This window comes from Xiphias gladius, chromosome 9 (assembly GCF_016859285.1).
Source record: "Xiphias gladius isolate SHS-SW01 ecotype Sanya breed wild chromosome 9, ASM1685928v1, whole genome shotgun sequence".
NCBI classification, from domain to species: Eukaryota; Metazoa; Chordata; class Actinopteri; order Istiophoriformes; family Xiphiidae; genus Xiphias; species Xiphias gladius.
Window position 1 is genome coordinate 6,019,044 of NC_053408.1, and position 18,444 is coordinate 6,037,487.

Below are 18,444 nucleotides of genomic sequence, written 5' to 3' on the forward strand. Positions count from 1 at the left end.
TCTTTATCTTTGTGTTATTTTAACCTACAAGTTTAATATGGTTGGTGCACACATGTTCATTATATAGTGTTGTCGTCATGTCTCGTCATTTTTTTGGAGCGTTACTTTGCAGTGCTGTGGCTATGACAGGTGAGGAAAGCTTTACAGTTAGCCTTACATATACACAAGTAAATCATTTCTTCCCTGGCTGTTTTATCAAACTTCACAGCACTGAAATATAATGAGACAAGCCCTCGGTTCTACTTAACTTACCTTTGCATGATGTAGATCCTTTGTTTAGCTCAGGACGCTGTTTTAAACACTGCTACAGCAGTTACAGATACAATATTTTAGTTAATGAGGTGATCAATATTCTCTTTCCTGAAGCAGTTAAAACTCAGCAATATAGACTGTCCAGCCCAAATGATGTTAAATTTTTGAGGCCAATATATTTTTGGGGTAAAGATGAATGACAAAATAAATAAATAAATAGATAAAATCCATCAACAATATATAGACTTTTTTTACTTTTTAAAAACAAATGTTCAACATAAAAAACAACATACATTAACAAACATACATTTTTTTTGCAATGATCTTTCAAATATGGTTATGAAGGTGATGCATCAAGTTATGCACCAAGGGCTATTTTACAGTTGAAAAATGAACTTTATTATCAGATATTATGCTAAAGTGTAAGTATAAGATCACACTAAACTTGGTAAAGCTCACTGGAAATGAGCAATCAGTAAAAACAAAGTATCAATATAAAATGACGATTACAACAAAAATGTTTTAACCCAAGTGGAAAAAATACATAAAATTACCACATGTAAAACATTTTTGTACTGCAATTTTTATTCCTCAACTTTCCCTCTATTTCCTTTATAAGCCAGTACTCACTGGACAATATCAGCCTGCCGATATATCGGTGGTAATTGTAAATGTATACCTGCAGTATCTGTTCTATCCACTTGTCACAGCACGCCTTGTAATCTCAAGCTCGCTAATGACGGCTGTGCGGTTGGCTTGCAGGTTTATGTTTCTTGCCCTGAGATCTCCTAGTGTGTCCACTATTTAAAAGGGTAGCGCTTGTTGGCTCTGTGCACTATTTTGCAGCTCGTGGTGAGGCTACTATTGTTATAAACATGGAGGTTTGGATTTAGAATGGAATGACATGTCGTTGCTCCACCCCTGCGGCCTGCAACATCACTTAACATGGCTAGGTTGAAGAAGGCCACCCCGCATGCCTCGGCCGCCCTGACCTCAGCCACTATAAATACGCCCCAGAAAAGCATGAAAAGCCAGCCCTCGTATGAAATTCCTCCGCTGGATAGAGCTGTCAGTGTCTGCTGGAAAAAGTGTTTCCTAGTAAACCTCCCCACTGGCTTCAAAATGTGAGGCAAATGTTAGATGGCCCTATATATATATTCATGCCTTGTGGCCCATGAGAGTATTACTGCATAGTGGAAATGTCTGAGGGAACAAACATGCTGTCCACTCCAGTTAGAGTGACACTGAACTGAGGGGTGCAGTGCTCGTAGGAATGAAAGCTCATTAAATAAGAACTTTTGAATTAAATGTTGGCCTGAAATTCACAGTTTCTAAAGACTGATTTTTGTGTGTGGTATTGTAGCCTCTTAGAAGTCAAGCTGTACAGCTCGGGGATGAAACGTGAACCAAGCATAAAGGAAAAGTATCATAATTTCTGGACATTTATGTCACGTGGTCTGATATTCTTGGCCCTTGGATTTTTCTTATTTTGGCTTGGATGAGACATTCGGTGAATGCTCACATTTGGACAGAGGAGACATAATGAGAAATAAAGCACTTAACCTCCAGTCAGGGCACTCAGGTGATTGCACACAGAGGCTTCGATTTCATCGATTAGTAAATGAGAAAGGACTTTGGACTTTTCTCTGGCTTGGACACGAACACATTTATGTTCGTGTCCTTTCTTTTCCAACATAAATACTGGGAGACACAACCTTTGCCTGACATTTAAATATGTCTCCAAAACCACAGATCAGTTTTAATAAGGGGTGCGGACAGCGATGCCCTCTTAAAATATGACAATAAGTGTGCAGACAAAGTAGGTACTGCAGCCTCTTTCCCAGGCATCTGTGGCACCTACAAACCCTTCAGTATTTAGACTGCCATTCATACATACAGTTATGTACATAAGTATTTTGACACGGACACAATTTTCATAATTTTGCCTCTCTACAGAACCACAATGGATTTGAAAGGAAGCCATCAAGATGTGGTTGAAGTGTAGAATTTCAGCTTTAATTCAAGGGGCTTGTCAAAAATATCACATTAACCGTTTAAGAATAACTGCCATTTTTATACAGCTCCTTCATTTTCAGAGCCTCAAAAGTAATTGGACAAACCAACATAATTATAAATATAAGGATTATTTTAATACTTTATAACACTGAAATTCCTTTGCAGTCAATGACTGCCTGAAGTCTGGACCCCATGGAAATAACCAAATGTTGAGTTTCCTCCCTTGAGATGCTTTGCCAGGCATTCCCTGCAGCCGCCTTCGGTTGCTGCTTGTTTGTGGGTCTTTCTGCCCTCAGCTTTGGTCCTTATCCATCTGTACTGTGAAGCACAGTCCTAACAATTGTGCAGCATTTGGCTGAATCTGAGCAGATAGTGTGGCCCTGTACACCTCCGCATTCATCCTGCTCCTTCTATCAGCAGTCACATCATCAATAAACACCACTGACGCTGTTCCATTGGCAGCCATACATGCCCATCACCCAAGTTCTCTTCTGTTTTCCTCCAGCTCACCAAACTGATTGTCAGTCAATTGTCCAATTAGTTTTGAGCCCCTGAAAATGAGCGACTATGTATAAAAATGGCTGTAATTCCTAAACGGTTAATGTAATATTTTGGTTAAACCCCGTGACTTAAAGCTGAAAGGCTACACTTCAATCACATCTTGATGGCTCTGTTTCAAATCCGCTGTGGTGGTGTACAGAGGCAAAATTATGAAAATTGTGTCCCTGTCCAAATACTTATCCATCCTCCATCCATCTTACAACCTTACTTACCTAACTGTAAACACAGGAATTTTGCACTCATAATGACACAATGCCAGACACCATCAAGAAGGGACTAATGCTTTGCAGTCTTGGTGAAGAACTCCTCCCCTAAATCATGGTCAAAAATAAAGCCTACTTCCAAAACAAAATCTCCTCTGCTGCTCCCATTTATGGCATCAACATCTGGTGTGTCAGCTATAACATTAGAGAACACATCACAACCCGGGAATTATTGTACCTTCTCACTGAAAAAGCATATAAACTCACGGCTTAAACTAACCAGTCATCAATCCTGTCTCTCTCTCACACACACACACACACACACACACACACACACACACACACACACACACACACACACACACAAACACGCTCTCTAAGACCTTGACACATCCTTCACTTTTCACCATTGACCTTCAGCTTATCAGGTAAGAATAGACAAGAGGAGGGGTAAGGGGTTTTTTCTAAACATTCCCACCCAGTGAAAACAAGTCCTTCTCTATTCCCTCTCCAGCCCCTGGTGTTTTCACTTCTTCACCACCCACCCCTTTCTATGCCAACCTGGCAAGCATCCTGCTTGATCCAGCGCTCTGGTCACACCACAGTTTCCTCTTTTAAAAACCTTACTTTCAGTAGCCCTACTGTGCTCGGTTGCTCTACTGACTGTAAAGCTTAATGGATAAATTGGACTTGCAGCTTTCTTTCTCTTTCTATCTGAGTATAGAGGGTGTTGTAAGGGCATCAGTTTCCTCTTGTGAACTGTGGATGGAGCAGTCTTCGAGGAAGGTGGCCACACCTGGAGAGGATCACGGGAGAGGAAATGAACCATTAAATCTGATGACAGATTTAGAGATCCCCCACTGAGATAATGGTCTATCCAGATGGGGAAATCCCAGGGGCCTCCTGGGCTCATCTCAGGTCATCAACAGTCATTTGAGATGGGTGGGTGTATTTTCTGAATGTTTACTCTTGTAGCCGTTACACATTATGTGTCCATCCTTTAACTATTGTGAGTTAGTCCTCCGGTTTTCAGTGACGCCTTCTTTTTTCCAGTGGCAACAACTGAGCATGGCGTTGACTGAACTTGACCATGTGGGCTGATAGAATCTGACTTTTCTTAGCGATTCCCTTGCAGGGGTGGAGCAAAAATGCACCAGGAATGCAACCACTGTAGAGAGATAGCAGGACCTCTCTGTTGTTATTGAGACTACAATTTAATCTTCTACAAAAACAATTGAAGATTGGATTCTGAAAGCCAGTTAAGCAGCATTTCCTAGTCTCCAAACAGGCTCCATATTAATTTACCGTGTCAATATTAATGGTAATGACATAATTTTCAGAGCTGCTCAAATTTAAAAAACGACATTGGCCTGAATTGGTTTCTAGCAGAAACCAATGGTTTTCTAGTAGATGTGATGATTGAGTGTGTTATGGTAAGTGATGATTACTACTATTTAGCCATCGTGCAAGATTTCTTTTAAAAAAATTTTTTCTTAGTTGAACCTTGCATCTTACATTTTGTGGTATCATCAGTCAAAAGATAAGACTGGCAATATTCTACATTTTTGATACTGTCAACAAATCCCATTAAAAGACCCAAACCAACAATGCGTAAGTCTGTATCATCTCAATACTGTCCGAAATCCCAACGCTGTCTGTAGCACTCAGTCCCAAGCCTATTTATTTGTACTGAAAACGTGAATCTTTAAAAATGGGTCACGAGCAAATGCTTTCATTCTTAGTAATGTTTTCCTTAAAACAACTGGACACTGTAGTTTATAGCAAAAGTTAATCAGACGACACTATTTTCAACCACAGATTTGGCGTGCCAATGTGTATTTACAGCAGCAAGACAATGTCTGTGGCATCGCCTCAAAATAAAATGAAGTCCCCCGTGTTCACGGTAATCTGTGTTGTGCAGCATCATCCTGCAGCATTTGGCTGAATTTGAGCAGATGGTATAGCCCTATATAATTCAGACATCAGCCTGCCCACCTCCTCGAGAGTGTTCTTGTCCCCGCTTAGATGTTGTGAAGGGGTTTTCATCAAGAAAAGAAGTCTGCGATCATCCACGTTAGTTGTCTTCTGTGTGTGTGTGTGTGTGTGTGTGTGTGTGTGTGTGTGTGTGTGTGTGTGTGTGTGTGTGTGTATGTATGAATGTGTGTATTTACAGAATATACAAGTTGCGTAACAATGACAACCCATAAACATGCTTGCATACTTTGTACATGTTTGTGTGGGGTTGCATGGTAACTACTGTGTTTGCAATTTGATGTTTGTGAAGTTGCTAGAAAAAGCCTCTGAGGCACAGAGTACTCGATGGGCTCTATTATATTACTTACACAAAGAAGGCTAATGGATTCTGTGTGAGATACTCAGACAGAGGAAGCAGCTGCCAGACAGACAGTCAGGCTGCAAAGGATTTACGTGTATAGCTTTGTTTGTGTTATCTTGTCTCGGCTGACAATCTATGAACCAGCGCTGAAGTTGACATCACTTCATTTTTCTTTCGTTCATTTTGCTCCCAACGTTAGCAATCACCCTCTGCTCGGCGCTTGTTTAAAAACTCTCATGCTACCATTACAAGTAATGGATGGTGGGCTGCTAGTGGTGAAAGAAAAGAAAACAGAAATGTCACAGAATGAATTCAACTCCTTGCCACCTGTTTCGTTTCCAACGTGCACAGATAATTATTCTCTTTTTTTCCTATGACATGACAGCAAACACTTTCCACTTATGAAGAAGATGCGGGAAGCGTCCCAAGTTGCTTTTTGTTCTGGCTCTTTAAGATAACAGGAAGCATTCAACCTCAGTATTTTTTCTGGGTTTTGATTGCGAATTTACATTATCTACAATACGTATTAAAATAGTAAAGAAAATTAAATGAAATGCAGCAGACAGAGATGTGTAGCTGATGTGGTGGCTGGCAGTCATGTGTTGCTGCAGGGTCGGGCAATTTGTGTCTGACAGGACACAAATTGCAGGGGCGGATGGACTCTGGCCACCCCCCCACTCTGTGATCAAGACTCCCAGTCGCAAACTTCTAGAGTGGGATGAGGGGGCCATGAATGCAGGGCTTTGTCCGGTCCATGGTCATCACATTCCACTGGAGCCACTCTGTGGCGTGCAGCAGAGCGGAGGAGAGGGCAGGCCAGGGCAGGATAGGGCAGGAGAGGGGAGGCCTGGAGACAAAACACTGACCTGAATCTCTGCCTGTCATATTGTTGTGCAACGCGACGATCATCGCGGTTCTGTGCCATTCATGTAGAGGAAGTGCTCATTTTTTGAGCTAATGGTGAACTGTATACATGGTAAGGTTTTCTGAATACTCTCTGCGCCAACTATTTCAGTCCAAACCATTCACAGAGGCCAGTGTTAGAGATCCCCTTCCTTGAAACCCCTAATGTTTTCATTATCTACAGGACAGCACCTCTACTGGTCAACCACAGGAAGTGTGCTACCAACTTGTCGTGCAATGGGAAATTTTCCTTGCAATAATGGGTGCTTCATGTGTTATTCTCTGACAGGGCTGGAAGGTATGAGTCATCAGCATCAACAGAGTACTAGCTAGTGATAAAGAGAAATCCCTCTGGCTGCAGCGTATCCACACTGCACAGAATAGCCGAATGATTGCTTTCCATTAACACCTCCATCGGTTTGCAGGTTCTCTCAATACTGGATTTGTCTGTTGCTTTGTCTCTCAACAACCTTGGAAAATCCTCATTTTGGGGCTTTGTTACAAGTCGTTTTACACATACACATGGTTTTTTAAAGCTGTCCAAGTATCTATAAATTGATTTAACAACGTGCTTTGAGGTTACAACTGTCTCTGCACTTGTAATTCAAGCTATTTTTGGCCAAACGTTTATTAAAGAGGGAGAGGTCTAATGTTTCCATGCTGACTCAGGAGTTGGATAATTCACCCTGGGCGTGTGTATTGCTCTCACACACAGACCTCCACCCCAAATTAGGGAAGCTTTTGCTTGTCATCTAGGCAAGACAGGAAGGGAACATGAATGATAGAAACCTCAGCTGGTTATACAGTGACTCATGATCATGGAAGTAATAGTCAGAGGAATATCTGGAGCCTTAATCACGAGGAAAGGACCCTACATTCCTCATGTTGGTGCCGATTAGGAGCAAGGGTGTGAAATGGGGTATGTTCAACATGTGGCCAGCTGATGTGTGAACTGCATTGAGTACCAGAGCAAAAAAGACGAATGAAGAAAGGAAGGAAACAAGGAAGCTAGTGGCTATGTCGTAATTCCTATGCTTCCTTCCTTTTTTCTTCTGCTAATCCCCCCCCCCATTCCCTTTAATCACTTATTAAATGTTCCATTTCGCTACAGCCCTCTCAGTACCCTTTTTATAGCCAGTTGTAGTCTATGTCTTCTTCCACAAAGAGGTGCCTGTCAGTGTTGATGGGAGACTGTGCACAGCTGGACCTTGGCATCATGGGAACAAGGGTTGGATCTGGGTTTGGGGCTGCTGGGTCCGGACGGACTCTGTGACTGTGGGCATTTCTGCAACACGATTAACAGCCTTCCAAACACACCGTTGTCTCCAAGGGGAGAGATTTGCCACTGAAGGCAGAACAGCTCCACTGTTCTTCTTTGGCATGGACGTCCTAAAGCTTTTGCTGATTTCTTTATTTGAAAGCCCGGAGTCTGGACACATAATGTAACAGTTTTTTTTTTAAATTTAATTTATTTCTTTATAACAAGTTGTTTCATTGTTGTTTCACATTGACTCTTGAGGAGAAATTAGAAGCTCGGTAGAATGTTTATGGTTTTGGTTACACTTGTGTGTTTTGCCCCCCGGTTGCAGTTACTACTATAAGGATTTGAAAACACACTGTGAAATGAATACTCGTTCACATGGTTTTATAAACATGCGTAAAAGTTTATTGACGATTAGATAAGGAAAAGATGCTGCCCAGGCAAATTTTGACCTGATCTTTCCATCACGTGTACTGTATAGTGACAGAAGGTATGTGGTACAGATACATTCAACATATACACAGCTGCGGCTACAGCATTCCCCGGTTGTGCATTCTGTTTGTTTACTGCCAGGAGTCAGAGTGCGTCAAGTGAGATATCAAATGGATTCAAAGGCATGTTCTCATGTTAGGTCTTCAGAGAGACACACCCTGCTGCAATGCAACCCTGCTGCAGTTAAGCAACTTCTAATTAAATATTATTACATATACATACTATTTAGACTTAGAGAATACATAGTTAACATTTAAATTATTCTGTTTTGGTTTTTTTTGCTAGTTGTTCATGAGTAATTTACCCCCAAAGTGACTTCTGTATCAAGTGTAATAATGGCTTTCAGTTTCATTTTCTTCAGTTTCAGCGCATTATTCTGCCATTGTTGATTGTAGTTGCCTTTCTCCTGTGTAAATGTGGCAGTGTGACCATAAAACATTTTTTTTTCCCCCAGAAAACATAATTGAATGCTCTCTCATTTGCATACAGACCCTGTCTGAATTCTTCTCCAGTAGATCAAGCTGGCCAAACAAAAGGCCAAGGAAGATTCAGATTTACAGCTGCAAGGCGGAGAAAGGCATGTAAAACCATGGCGTTTTTGTTCAGAGGCATTTTCCAACCCCGACACCCTCCCTCTCCCTCTGAAATGCCAAAGGCATCTGTTTGACAGCTCCTCACAAGCTTTCAAATTGTTCTCCTTTTCCCAACTTTGGACTGAAGTAGAATGAGACTATTGTCAGCGTGTTTAGCAGAAATGAGAGAAATACATTCATCTATCTTGGCAGATTAACAGTCTCAAAAAACGGACGCTGTTGGAGCTCTTGAAGATGTTAGACAACGTTTTGACTTTCCCACCTTTTTCTGGGCCCCAGGATGTTGGATGTGTTTATCAGAATCAAACTGTGGGTTACTGGTATGGCATTCATTCAGTCGAGTTGCCAGGGTATCATAAATGGAGTAGGCATGTGACAATTATGGCCTCATGGTTCCCAATTTGGGCACCACACAGTGAGCTGAGCTGCAAAAATGTCTCAGTGGAATTCCAAGTGGCAGCCTCTTCAGTGATTACTCTCCCCTGTCAGATCCCCAACCTCAAGTATCATAATGACCCCCATTACAGTCCATTCTAGCTGTGATTATGATGATGTTAGTATGTGTGCATGTACTGCGCTGCCATGTCAGGAGTATGTGCCACGTGAGGGGTGCCATGAGCTGTAAGTTAGCCCTTTGCACGGCTCTGGTGGCTCTGCGGCAGCTATGCACCCCTCATTTTGTGTGCAGACAGGATGGGCTGCAGCAGCTGGGAATGCACATTGACCTCAATGGGAGGAGCCAAGGTCGGCAAAAGTGAGGTCAAACGAAAAGATCAGACCTGTTGCACTGTGCCTAGAAGTCGTGTCAAGAGGTAAAGCAGGCTGGACCCAAGCCACGTTACTGATTTTGTAGTACTACAGTAAAACAAAACATGAAGGAGATTTTTTTTTATTTCAGATTAAAGGCTTGAGACTTTTGGTGGACTAACTGTGAGGGAGTGGCGTAGTACACCGACAAAAACGCATAACACACAAGCCTTGCTCCAGTGCTGAACTGTCAAGCATTTGCAATATCCAAACATATTGAGAGCTAGTAAACACACACGCTGTTTCAGTTTCTTCTGTCTTCAATACTCTGTACGAGTGCTGCCAGGTCTCCAGCTCTGGGTCTGTGAGTAATACAAGCTGCTGTGGTGAACTCTCAGTTGTTTAACACAGTTTTATCCATTCAGTGTCTGGGGTTACCACCCGAGTCCTCTGACCGCACTGCATGTCGCTCCCAGCCAGAGCGGGAAGCGGAGGAAGACCTTCGATTTGTTACTACCTCTCTCCTCTCTCTCTCTCTCCTCCCGCTTACCCGGCACAGGCATCATGTGCCCATATAGTTGACCCTGGCTGCTGAGGACAGCAGGGCACAGCTGCACTCGGGACTGGATTTCACCATCCTCACGTTGAAAAAAAAAACCTCTTTACATTCTCCCCTGGACAGCTGCAGGCGACACAACCGTAGGCACCATCCAATGGTGATGTCTGCATTCATTTGGTTGCTGTGTAGATTCGTTATGGTGAAGTAATAAGAGGGGATGGTTCTCACTTAGTGAGCTGCTAGCTCCATGCCTTCATCTGTCTTTGGTACTGGATGTATGGCCACTGACTCACCGAAAGAAGCAAACATTTCAAGATGTGTTACCCATGCGCAGAGACATGCATAAGCATTCAGCAACAAACAAATATCAACCAGCGTTTCCAGCATTGAGTAATGTTTTATCCGCGCTCTGTGCTCTTTCTCATTTATCCCCTGTCCAAACAGAGGTAAAACAAGTTTGGGTTGGACCGGATTTAAGTGTAGTTTTAAAAAAGCGCGTTCTACCCCTGGGTTGTATTAGCACGCACGCAACACACAGATGGATCCACAGTTGTCAGAAGTACATCAAAACTTTCAGATTTTATATTGATTTTGGTTTATGTCTCCAGAGATATAGGGATGTAAAATGGTGCCAAATCACGCAATGCTTTAGGAACTGATCAAATAATTCTAAAAGGTTCATATCACTGATTCATTAGGTGCAGGAATGTAAATGACTGGAAGCTCTCTTCTGGCTGGCAAGTTAAAGAATACGTGTTGCTTTTGTCATTGGCAGTTATTATCCCATAACGGCAGAAACAGAGACACACTCTACTGCGCTTACAATTACAGTGCAGTCCACCTAACATATGACAACTCACAACCACACAGGGCACCTGAGTGGCCTGAGAGCTCAGCCGTCCTGGTGTGAACTGGATCTGTGTACAAAAACGTAATCGTAATCACAGCGGCAGCGCAGTAAATAAATCACAAAGTCCTCTCTTGTCCTTAGAAGGTCTGCAGACAGGGAACTGTTGCTTAAGTGAGTGCCTGTATGAGGGAGGTGGTGCTGCTGCACTCTTTATTAGGTGTAGTTTATTAGCCATGACTCCTGGCTCCCGTTGTGCAGTGGGCACAGAGGAGCCAGTGCCCCCTGTCTGCTAAGGCAAACAAAGAGCTGCTATGTGTCACACACACCGTTAAATGGTCTCACCGATCCAAACCCCCCCACCGCTACGCTTCTGTCTGCCAGAGCTGAGCAGAAAAGATGATGAGCCCTTCCGACAGTCTCCCACCTTGCAAACTGATATCATACCACAATCCTACTGTGGCTGTCATCGTGTTAGTCTGCAGAAACTACTAACTTCAATTCAGCGAAAATGAAAGTGGAGTCATTTTAGTGTGTACACATGGTCATCACAGTTCAGTGAAGCTGGCTAGATTTAGCATAAAATTACTCTCTCTCCCCCTGTCTGCAGATGAGAGTCCCGTGGGCGGGGCTGGGGTGAGCGTTAGGGGTGGGGACAGACTTTAAGAGCCCTTTGGAAAATCCTGGAGGAAAAGTGGGATGAGGGAGGGAAGTGGAGGGCATCTGTCTGGCTGAAGAGGGCCGGCGAATAAGAAATTCAGAGGCGAGAAGTGGAAGGCAGGGGTGAATATGCCGAAACAGGATAAGAGGGAGAGAGAATGTGAGGCAGACTGAGCTAAATACTGTGAGAGGATGCAAGTAGCAAATTGTCAGAATGAGAGAATACCAAAATCTTAGATGAGAGGTCTCAAGTCACTGGCAGTGCACTGTGTCCCGTCAATGGCAGATGTTAGACGCTCTCTGTTGCCCCCTGTAGTTCATTTCTGGGGGATGAGTAGAACAATGTCCCCTTTGTCTGCTGCTCCCTTGTAGCTTTTGGGCTATTTCAGCCACATACGGTAGGCGATGTAGGCTTTTGCTGTCTGAGAGTTATGGCACCAGACATTTAGTCAGGATTTGAAGGAGGACAAAAAGACGGAGTAGAGGATGCCAAGGATGGACGTGCTTTAGAAAAGGAGAAAAAGACCACAGAGAGAGAAAACGAGAGAAAAGGGTCAAATGGATGGAGCTAACTTTGGGAGCTAACTGAGCTTGAGCGACCTGGTCTATCATTAGAGCAGTAATGAGGAGCAGACAGTGCTGCAGCTCACCCCTCGCAGCAAACGCGACTTTCCCACAAAGGCGGACATTGTTCGAAGGTCCCGAGCATACATGACCGGAAACTTTGATGTATACAATTAAAATGTCTCTCTTCTGTTATCAGAATGAGCTGATTTATCCCTACTCGGGAAAACCACGTGCACATACCGTGACTGTGATTAAGATAAAACGCAGCGTTAATTATTTGGCAGATTATTGTTGCTTCTAAGGGTGCACAGCGCTGTATGAAGGCGAGCAGAAATTTGAATCCTCACATCAGTGGTTCCTGATGTTGAATGTCCCGGTTAAAACAGAAGCAAACTGAATAGAATGTAATCTCATTATCTCTTTCAAGAGAGTTAGGTTACATGTATATTATGAACATAAATGCATTACTGTAGGTTCATGGCGTGCATGGCCTCTTTATACTGGCAAGGCCGTAACTGTTTGAAGTTGGAAAAGCAGGCAGAGTATATGTGACAAGGAGAAAATTTGCCTCTTAGAATCTAATTTTCGACTCCAAAGCGTGCTCTTGCAATTCCTCAAATGTGCACATGAAAGCAAAGGAAGGAAATCAAAGGGAATCTTGAGCTACACTGTATATAATCACATACTGTACAGCATATGGCCGGTACACTCATTCCTCATACACATACACAGTCATATATAAATATTTTGTTTCCTGAATTGTGGGTGACGCTACAGTTCGGCTTTAGCCAGAGCATAGTTGGATCATTTCACTGTTTCGAGGGTGTATTATTACTTTAGGCTGTTGTAAAATGTAAATTTATACTGGTCTTTTTTACAGCCCCCCCCCCCAAGTTCACAGCACACCGGTTATAATGCTGCCACAGTGAATGGGCCTGTATATTCGGGTGCCACTTTAGTTTAGAGGAGAGCTCATTTACATGTTTTATTTTCAAAATGATTTTAATTAAGGTTAAACTGATGCACGTACTGTACTCGTGACATTTTGATACTAGGGATTTGGATCCAGTATTCATTGCTTCAAGTTCGCTGACATACATTTCTGTGTGGGGATTCTATTTATAGACATGCCTCTAGTTAAACAAATAAAAACAGATATTACTGCAAAATTCTTAAAGGAATAGTAAGAGGGTCGGTGGAAGATCAGTGCTACTTTCATGTCTGTACGGCCAATATGAAGCTACAGCCAGGGGAGGGTTAGCTTATCTCAGCATAAAGGCTGGAAGCAGGAGAAAACAGCTAGTCTGGCTTTGTTTAACAGATGAAAGAAAATCTTTCTATCGGCACCTCTAAACCTCAACACTTAACTGTTACATCTTGTTTATTTAATCTGCACAATAAAATGACAAGTTTTTGGCTTCATAGGGAGCTGAGTGCTAATAGTTCCAGCACGTAACTCTCCGTAAAAACCACAGCTTGGCATTTTTACATCACCGCTTTTCCTAGGCTATGCTAAACTAAACTAAACCAACTGTCTCCTGGCTCTGTAGCACCGTACTTAATGCACAAACCTGAGGATCGAATCAGTCCTTCTCATTCAACTTTATTCAAGGCAGTGAAAAAGCCAATTTCCCAAAATGCCAAACTGTCCCCTTAAATGTAAAAATAATGATTATATATGAAGAACTGGCTCTGATTAGTCCTGCTCAACAGACATCTTATTGTTAAGGGGGAGGTAACTTAAGAAGTCAGGCATCTGGAAGACAGATCTATTTAAAATTAAACTTTCTCAAAAATTGAGATTTGGCCTCAAAAGAAATAAAATATATAAATAATTTCTTTTTAAAAACCCCAAAAAAGCAAATGCAATAAAATAAAATAAAATAAAAAACGGGCTTAAACCTTGACAACTTATAACAACTCCATAACAGTCCTCTCTGTGTTTTCCCACTTCTTATTACTGGCTTCAAATGATCATGCCCCATGCTGTTGTCATGCATAAGAGTGCGTAAGAAAAACCCTAAAAACTAAAAATAAATACAGTGGATGTTTTCCTTTGAAACCGCGGACAGATGAATGGAAACTTTGCATAGGGGAGGACTGCAGTCAAATCTGCCTGATGTGTGTGTGTGCTGGGGCTTGAAATGAGAGAGAGAGAGAGAGAGAGAGAGAGAGAGAGAATGGGCAGCTAAAGAGGAAGGTGCTGCTCCTCTGACCTGACATATACTCAAATCAGTCAACACTGCAGACACACCCAGTCACTGTAAATGTCAGTAAGGGGACACAACACTCCATATCTGCCGATCCATATGTGAGACCGAACATAGACTTTGGAAGTTGGAAAATGCTTTCAAAGGCGAGCTAGTTTTCATCTAATGTTGATAGCTTTAGGAATGCCGCTGGCCTTTATTAGTGCCAGTTCTGGTAACACCCAAAGCATCCGAAGCATGCCAGGCAGGGTGGGCTCGCCATTTATAAATACACTCCTCCAAACATGTCCGAAATTCACTGTGTGGCTTTTACAGCCACGAGGTTCACCGCTCAAATAATACGAAGAGGGAGGCCCGTGTGTATTTGCGTTTATCATGTGCTTGTATGTGCATGTGTCAGGGCAACCAGTCAACAAGATATCAGACAAGTCAACCCTGCAGAAGGAGTCATGGTGATTTATGCCGCCCGGCTGTGTATTTACAGCCAGTGAAAAGCTATCCTGGAATGATGCAAATATGCCTCACATGCAGACACATCATTCAGTTCCAGCACAGGACCTGCTTATGCAGCCGGAGCTCACATCTACACCTTAGCTGGAACAACTCAATCAATTCGGAGGATAGGTTTGGATTTTTTCAAGTCTATTTTAACACTGTGCAATACAAGTTTAGTAAGACAACCCCAGAGAGCCCATTTGGACAAAGGGCACATGTCCAAGGAGGAGTCAAAGCCCTGCAGGTGGTCTGAGAAGACCACCTGATATAGAGAACACTGATATAGAGCTGGTTCTTAGCAGGTCTAAGAAATGTTTTCCCGCCCGAAAAACCTTAAAACCTTTAAAAGTAACAAAACAAACAGGTTGCAGAAGAAGCTGTGGTTCGTTTTTGTGGAGGCAGAGACAAAAGACAAAAGCTGATATCAAGGCTGTATCACTTAACTACAGGGCAAGTCACTACTTGGTAATAAACCACAATTAACTAAAATGTAATGAACCTAAGGATGCTGCTCCCAGGATATTATATTATCTGTTAATTTCTTCTTACTCTACGTTCTCTCCGCACTGTCTCTGAGCATCTGAAAGGGGGTATTATTTAGGCTGCATTTTAAGGAACAGAAAGGCAAATTTTCTTATCAAAGACTAAATGGAATTTTTCTTTCTTCAATTGAGAACACGTTGTAAAAGGTTTAATATGCAGTGTCTGAATTCCATATGGTCAAGGGTGTGCGAAAATTACGTATAGTGTCAGTGCACACCTCCAAAATAGCTGCTGTGTTTTCCAAAGCTCGGACATCAGTGGCCTTTTGACCTTCCGCAGTGCTGCTAGGCACGCACAGAGGTGTGGATTTAAAGGTTTCTCGGTGCAGTTTGCCAGCACAACTGCAAATCTTGTTCGGCACGCGTTACTAATTTGTGACGTGTGAGGTTGTCACTGTGTGAGCGGAAACTTTACGCAAGGCAGACCGCAGCCAGTGCCGCTTAACATTTGTCTACAATGTGTGCATGTGCGTGTCTCGGATTAAGCGTAGTGAAGCGCAGGGATGAAAAATGGGGCAGTGTTAGGCTCTTTTCTGCCGCACCTACGCAGTCTCTGCATCTGGCGGTTCAGGGATGAAGTCGGACACTTTTAGAAAGCGAGGAGGGAAACAGCAACCGAAGGTTAATTTCTACATTTAGCCCGGCTGTAGCTGGGGTTGTCAGATCTGTCGGCTGTGCAAAGCGAGGAGCTGGTTGCTTTGTCTCTCTTCCCTTGGATGACTCATACAGTGTTTATAGAAACAAAAAACAAAATTTCATCCTTCAAAATTTTGAGTTTTTTCTCATTCACAAGAGAAACAGTTTTCAGATGTATTTGGTTTTATGCCCTTTTGAGTTCGAGGATACATGCAGTACCCATGTAAATAAACCCGGTACCTAAAGTGGAGGTTTGGGATCCCACTGTGTGTGGTCCTCATGAAAACGTCTTTGACACTTCCACGCTGACAAAAAAGCTTCCTGGAAACGAGAAGGCTTGAGGTTTATCGTCACACTCCTGATTCCTCTGTGGTTTAACAAGCTTCTATGTCACTCCTTATTCAAACCAACGTATTATTCTGGTCAGTCATTCATGTACTGACATGCATAATAAGTGTTGCCATAAGTAGAACTGTGGCCGGTCCATAGACGGTGCTCCTTCACTGGCAGTCCTCTCTGGCAGCCATAGCTCTTAAGCAGAGGCCTCACTCTTCCGAACGTGCTTGTTAGACTTCCGGTTCTGCGCCAACTTTCCAGTCTCTAAAGGTTTTTTAACTGCCACTTTTGCACTTTTTCCACTGCTATGGCAAGCCATCCAAAGAGCCAGCGGTCTTCTGGTGATGCATGACTGAGAAGGCCAGCCCGAGGTTTGTAAACAGCTGGTTTAATGGCACTTTCATCCGCCAGTGGCTGTGACTGCTGTCAGTCAACAGGGGTTCTGTTTGGTCTGCTAAGTAAAGGTCGGGGATTATGAATCAAAGTCTAATCTACACTAACTAATAAATAATATGAGATGGAGATGGCAGAAAAGAATTCTCCCCCTACCTTACTTCTTCATTTTCATCATTATTTATTGCCTTGCTTTTTGTTATAGTATTAGTATAGTTAAGTCTTTTTTCAGTTAAGTTATTTGTCGCTGTTGTGTTCCTCTCCCCTCCCTCCCGGAGAGGAGGAGGATAAAATAGTGGAGCCCCCCAAAAAAAAACAAATTCAGGCCTTGTCATCCACATACAGTATAAAGTCAGCCCTCCTTTAAATGGAATTATCTTAGCAACTTGATTTAGCATATACGGTGCTTGACCTTTCACCCGAATCTTTATTCCGGTGACAGTCTGTCTGAGGTATGACTTTCTCTTCCATGTTACCGTCACGTCTTATTTGTGCTTTTGCAGAAAACGCCTCGCTCTTGTGCAGTTACGCTTCGTATTTCATCGTGTCGAACCCCGGCAACAACTAAAGCACTCTTCAGCACAGACAAATACCAAAGGACTTTATGGCTATGCTGCATCTCAGCAACTGTGAGCCGGCATTAATTGGCAACTCAGGAAGACTGGATGCAGGATGAAGAGTGGGTGGAGGGATTCCACCTTCAAGACTTCAAGACTGCAGCTCTTCAAATCCTTAAGCTTTGGCTGAAACCATAGGAACACCTCCTTGGAATGTGTTCAGCCACACACGCACATGTGCGTGCTAAAAAACAAACACTAGAGGGAAAAGGGAGGTGCAGATGATGGAGTAGTGAAGTATATGTCCAGTCCATTTCCTAACTCAGTGTTTTGTTGTGAAATCCCTCTCGACCCCACCCCAGCTTTTTCATTCAGAGGGAGAGAATGTGTGGGGCACGCCTGTGTTTTCTCTAAATATCTTTGGTCTCCCCTCCGCCACCTCCTCTCGGGGCAAAGACGGAGCCAGCCGTGCGCCCCCCCGCCCCTCCCACCCTCGCTACCCCCAAGCCTCCTCACGGGGAAGGAAGCTGACCCCCTCCACCCTCCGAAAGGTTAAATCCCAGAGGGGGGAAGAGAAGGGTGTCGGCCTGGACCCCTCGGCTGACAGCAGGAAACGGCAGGAGGAAACTGAAAGAAACTGCGTGTCTGTTTTTCAGTTGTAACCGACAGGATGTGTAATGTCAGAGGGCTGTCGTGAAGCTATGGCATGTCAGGGCTCTGCGATCTCGCATTCTGCGAAAACACCCGCTGATTAATCACTTGATATCCCTGTTAGTACGAAGCGTTTTAACGGCTTTTTAAAGTTTTTTCTTTTTTTACAACAGGTCTCTCCTGGCATTTAAGGCTTTATCGTATACATGGAATTGTCCTGAAATGTAACCCTCCCCAAAGTAACTCCAAAACACATTTAAGAAAAAAAAAAAAAAAAAAACACTTAAAACTAAGAACAATCCATTCAGTTAAAGAGGAAGAGGAAGTATTTTCTTTCAGAAATACAAAAGCTGCTGGAACGTGGTAAATACAAAAGGCTTCACACTCTAATGTTTACTTAAACAGGGACAACCGCCAGCCCCTTTATATCCAACATACCGGCGCTCACCACATTACCAAGTGCCGTTTTTTATAATCACATCCGGCACTAGCCCAATGCATTCCAGAGCAGACTACCATCCAAGGCCACGCGGTACGGTACGCTATGTTACATGCTTCTTCTGAGCCCTGCTATTCTAAACCGTCAACAGTTTTCGTCTAGCATGGCCGTAACTTCTTTGTCAATTAC